The sequence below is a fragment of the Herpailurus yagouaroundi genome, unplaced genomic scaffold (assembly GCF_014898765.1).
Source record: "Herpailurus yagouaroundi ecotype Mexico unplaced genomic scaffold, PumYag 159, whole genome shotgun sequence".
Classification (NCBI taxonomy): Eukaryota; Metazoa; Chordata; class Mammalia; order Carnivora; family Felidae; genus Herpailurus; species Herpailurus yagouaroundi.
In genome coordinates this window covers 80,932-86,696 of record NW_024412400.1, presented here as the reverse complement: position 1 = coordinate 86,696, position 5,765 = coordinate 80,932, and the positions used below count along the sequence as shown (strand labels likewise).

The following is a 5,765-nucleotide window of genomic DNA, read 5'->3' as shown; positions in this document are numbered from 1 at the left end:
CATGGCATAATGTAATGTTTGTTCATTACATCAATGAACAATTGAATCCAGGAGCCTCAAAAACACTCATTTTTACAGTAAGAGGAAGTATGGTGGTAGATGGCTAACTTTGGATTTTAATAGTCTAAGAAGACTTTTTAAAAATACAGCTTTCAGAATGAGTTCATAGATAATATGCGTAGTTTGTTTTGATAGCAAAGTATTGGCGTATTATGGAAAAGCAATATTCTGTTCAGCTGTTAACACTGAAGCCAAGGAAAAGTATTTTTCGACCTTCAAATTTGAAACCTAGCAGAAGGTGAATTTCAAAATGGAAGGACAGTCCTATGTTGCTTTCCTTGTTCATAGGGAAAAATCCTTAACCCCAACCCCTGAGCTAATGATCCCTGCCACTTTATTCTCAGTTCTGATCAACATTTCACCATTGCTGACATATGAAAGGTTGTTACTCAAGAAACAACATCCTGTTGCAGTACTCAGTTTACTACATAAGGTTCACAAAGAGCCGAGTTCTTAAAGCTCTAACCTAATCAATTCAGAATCTACCTCTGAGTAATCAGGCCTATCACTCCTTATGAACCAATCTTAGATCTAATTCATCCTGTATTCTTGAGTTGCTAATTTTATACTGTAATTTTCAAAATTCCCAGTTCTGTAACTGGCCTATAAAAAACCTTAATATCAAGATTGTGTTTCTAATACTAGTAGTATTAAAGTGGCGTGTTGATAAATGATACTAATTCAGCCCCAGAGTTCCTTGAGGTCTGGTTCCCCATTAGACTGAAAGGTACACAGGAGTGAAAAGTGGAAGGAGCCCAAGATTTAAAGTCGTAAGGCCTGGATACAAGTCAGTTTCTGTCACTTGCCTTGGACAAATGCCTTCATTTCTTGATCCTTGATTTATCTGTTAAACAGGAAGGTGAAAATCTACCTCACAAAGTTGTTTTGAGGTAGTGAATATAAAGCTGCTTTCTATTTGTGCTACAGGAGAATCACTACTGACTGTATAATAATTACAAAGGGAGGGGCGCCTGGGTGGCGCAGTCGGTTAAGCGTCCGACTTCAGCCGGGTCACGATCTCGCGGTCCGTGAGTTCGAGCCCCGCATCGGGCTCTGGGCTGATGGCTCGGAGCCTGGAGCCTGTTTCCGATTCTGTGTCTCCCTCTCTCTCTGCTCCTCCCCCGTTCATGCTCTGTCTCTCTCTGTCCCAAAAATAAATAAATGTTGAAAAAAATTTTTTTTTCAAAAAAAAAAGAGAATATTAAAAAAAAATAATTACAAAAGGAAAGAGGTACTTTTAACAATGGAGAAGCTGGCATTCACCTCTTAACCACTTAAAATACAACACCATTAAGACTGAGGCAACCTACATAATGTGCCTCCTCATGTGATGCAGTAAGCCAAAAGTATAATCTGGATTTATCAAGCTTCTTAGACCTATTGCCAGTTTACAGGAAATAAAGGAGGCAGAGGAACAAGATAAATGGCACCACAAGAAAATTTAGAACACAGGATATTGTATAAGAAACTGCACTGGATTCTTCAAAAATATGATGAAAAAGGCAGGAGGTGATAATTGTTGAAGCTGAATGAGTATTGGGAGTTCATTGTACTGATGTCTGCTTTTGTATATATATTAACATTTCCAGAATGAAAAGTATAAAAGTGGACAAGGGAGGTTTTGTTTTGTTTTGTTTTGTTTAACTTTTTTTTTTAATTTTTTTTTCAATGTTTATTTATTTTTGGGACAGAGAGAGACAGAGCATGAACGGGGGAGGGGCAGAGAGAGAGGGAGACACAGAATCGGAAACAGGCTCTAGGCTCTGAGCCATCAGCCCAGAGCCCGACGCGGGGCTCGAACTCACGGACCGCGAGATCGTGACCCAGCTGAAGTCGGACGCTTAACCGACTGCGCCACCCAGGCGCCCCTTTAACTTTTTTTTTAACGTTTATTTATTATTGAGAGACTGAGAGACAGAGAGACACAGAGCATGAGCAGGGGAGGGGTAGAGAGAGGGGGAGACAGAGAATCTGAAGTAGGCTCCAGGCTCTGAGCTGTCAGCACAGAGCCCTACACGGGGCTCAAACTCAAACTGCAAGATCATGACCTGAGCCGAAGTCGGTTGCTTAACCAACTGAGCCACCCAGGCACCCCAAGGGAGGTTGTTTTTAAAAGGTTAAAGAGCCATAAGACAGAAAGAGACTCATACAAATGCCCAGTTGATTTTTGGCAAAGCTAGAAGAGCAGTTTAGTAGAGGAGAGAGAGCCTTTTCAACAAATGCTGCTGGTGCAATTAGATATCCATAAGCAAAAATACATACGTACATAGGAACTATGACTAAGCAAAGAACTCTTAGACTTATATCAAAAGCAGGGTCCATAAGAAGAAAATGATAAATTAGACCTCATCACAATTAATTTGCTCTGCAAAGAAACTTTAAGAGTGCCAAGACATAACGGACTTGGGGGGAATAATTGCAAACCATATATCCAACAGGAGTTGTTTTTAGGCTGTATAAGAAAATCTCAAAACCCACCAATAATAAATAGATTCAAATAGAAAGTGGGCAAAAGACATGTAAAGATTTCACCAAAGAATAGGTAGCAAATAAATGAAAAGTTCACTATCAGCCATTAGGAAAATAAAAGTTAAAAATCACTGTACACCTATCAGAATAGCTTAGAAAAAGGGGACAAAATAATATTACTACATGTTGGCAATGATGCAGAGTAACTGGATCTCATATGTTGCTGGGATTGTTAAATGGTACAGACACTCTTGGAAACAGTTTGGCAGTTGTTTTTTTTTTTTAACCCCCCCCCCCCCCCCGCCCCCTGCCTTTTTTTGAAGAGCTAGCATGTTGAGCGGGGGAGAGGTTGGGGGGGTGGGGAGAGACAGAGAGAGAGACAGAGAGAGAGAATCTTAAGCAGGCTTCATGCTCAGTGTAGAGCCTGATGCGGGGCTCAATCCCATCATCCTGAGATCATGACCTGAGTCAGTCAAGAGTCAGATGCTCAGTCAGCACCCCATTTGGCAGTTTCTTAAAAACCCAAACATGCATTTACGATATAACCCAGTATTTGTACTCCTGAGCATTTATCCCAGAGAAATGAAAACTTATGTTCAGAAAAACATGTATACAACTTCATAGCAGTTTTATTTGTAATAGTCAAAATCTGTAAGTAACCTAAATAGCCTCAACAAGTGGCTAAAACAGTATTATATCTATACCATGAATACTTATTACTCTACAATAAGATGGGATGACCTAATGCTGCAATGACAAGTGAATCTCAAAATTATGCTGAGTGAAAAAAAATCCAATCTCAAAAGGTATTCTGTATGATTCTATATAATCTAAAATGACAAAACTATATAGAGATGAAAGATTAGTGGTTGCCAGAGGTTGGGGATGGTGGGAAGGGACAGCAGGGAGAGGGAAGGGTAACGCTTAGGAAGGTCTTTGTGGTGTTGAAAGAGTATATCTTGATTGTGGTAGTGGTTACACAAATATACACGTGATAAAAAGTAGACGTATACACAATGTACAAGTGTCAATTTCCTGATTTTTATACTAAACCACTTATGTAAGTTGTACTTGTTGAGGGAAACTGGGGGAAGGGTATTATTTTTCCAACTTGCTGTGAGTTGAACTCAAAATGAAAGGTAAAACAAGACCCTAAAAAACCATGACCAAATGCACTGCGTGAAACTGATTTGGAAGAACAAAATTACGAAATATATATTTTAGGGTGGTTGGGAGATTTTAATATGATTGGATATTAGATGATATTAGGGAATTGTTAATTTTCTTACCATTATGTAATGGTGGTATAACGTTTGGAGAATATTATGAAAGAATGCATATTGAAGTATTTGAAATGAAGTGTTTTGATGTTTACAACTTTCAAAATTTTTTTTTCAGTATATACAGAGAGATCAGGCAAACGTAGGCAAGTGTTGAGTCCAGATGGAGGATACAGGTACTCATTGTACCATTCTTTAAACTTTTCTGTACTGTTGATATTTTCAAAATAAAACGTTTGGGGCAAAATTATCAGGGCGTTCTACAGACGAATGCTTTGTAGCTTCAGGCTCCTGCGTACACGCCTCGCTCAACCACTGCCGAGCCAGGGGATGTCCCCTTTCCTGAGGCTTTAGGGCCACAGTCCACCTGCACCCTCCTACGCACTTTTATTCCCATCCCTGGTCCGCAGCGATATTGGACACCTATCGAGAAGACAGCACCTCCGCATTCCTAGAGAGGCCGGCCTGGGGACTTGGGAAGCCGGAAGCCCGTCTCCAGGCACTTCCTGTCCGGTCATTGTTCTCGCACCGGTAGGCGCGGGGCGCATGATCTAGCCTATGTTCTGCTGCAGAGCCCGCGAGCTCTGGCCCGGCCTTTCCGCGGTGCACGGTGAGTGGGGTCGGCGGGATTGGGCACGGACCTTGCAGGCGCGGAAGGGGCCATTAGAGGGGCGCTCCGCCGCGACCTTCCCTTGGGGCCTAGGCCTGTCTATCCCCGGCAGGCTCTGCGTCCCTCTACTTCGGGAACACGGCTGCAGCCTACCGGGGGTCTGGCCTGGGGGAGCTTGGACACGGACAGCCCCAGGGGCCACGCTTACTCCGGGAATAGGGCTTAGGGTATGGAGGTGGGGGAGGTAGGTTGCCACGTTGGGAAAGAGGGAAAGGACACTGAAAGGGAATCCCTTGATAAGGGACTCTGCTGTGTGGGGCTGGAGGCGGATTTGAGTTTGGTCAGCAGGCGGGTAAGAATACTCACAGTAGGCGGTCTTGCTTATACACAGGTGAAATGAATGTTAAGGGCCTTTCCGCCTGGTGGGATTCAGCTAGTCATAGGAAAAATAATCATCCAGATCGAGATTTGTTACAGGAGTGAAAGTACTATTGCGTTATTCAGGAAATTGTGCACACTACATTGCTAATAAGTTGACATAGGAGAAAGTATGTGATCACTTCAATAGTAGCAAAAGGAGACTTAGTAAAATTTGGCATTCCCCCCCCCCCCAGTAAAACATCTGAAGGGGAATAGACAAATTTTATCTATTCGTAATAAACTAAACTAGTAAGATTGTTTTTCTCACATGTTCAGCAAAGACCGCTGGCTTGGGTGTGATAAAGGGGTATGGTTAAGTTGGTGGTGGTGTGATTTGATGTGGTCCTTTTAGAAAGCAGTTTAGCGCTATATGTCAATGCTTAACTAGTATCCCTCAATTCTAAAGGAATAATTCAGCAGAAGAAAAGGCTATTTGCACAGAAAAAAATTTAACATTAATTATTAAGAAAATAAATTGGAAACGATCAGAATTCCTTTTACCAAAGTAATGGCTTATAAATAGTATTGGTTAAGGAAGTTATATTTAGAATATTATGCCAGAATGAAGTAACTCTGTATGTACATATATTGAAAGGTCTAACACTGTGGAATACTATGTGAAATAAAGACATTGAGTTCAAAAAACAAAATGCAAGTTGCTGAAAAATGTACAAGTGTGTTCTAATTTCTGTTTTGGGAAAATAAGCAGTATGTGTAAAGGTGTGCATATCTGGAAATGCAGAGAAACCACTGATAACTACCGTGTGCGTGTGTGTATGTAGGGCATATATTTGATTCTATGTATTTTTCTCTTTCTTGACTCTTTTTGGATGAGAACAATAGAATTAACACCAGTAGGTTATTGTATACCTACTAAAAGTGATAAGTATGAAGACTGGCAACATAAAACGTCTTTTTTTTTTTTT

At 41.1% G+C, this 5,765-nt stretch overlaps 1 protein-coding gene across 2 annotated transcripts in view; it reads left to right on the top strand.

Moving 5' to 3' along the window:
- The first annotated feature begins 4,281 nt into the window (after positions 1-4,281).
- ZNF35 (zinc finger protein 35) overlaps positions 4,282-5,765 on the top strand; it is an 11,325-nt gene continuing 9,841 nt past the window's right edge. For both annotated transcript variants that reach the window (XM_040479560.1, XM_040479559.1), the window contains exon 1: positions 4,282-4,419. The gene's annotated coding sequence lies outside the window, so the exon portion shown is untranslated. The remainder of the gene's footprint in view (positions 4,420-5,765) is intronic.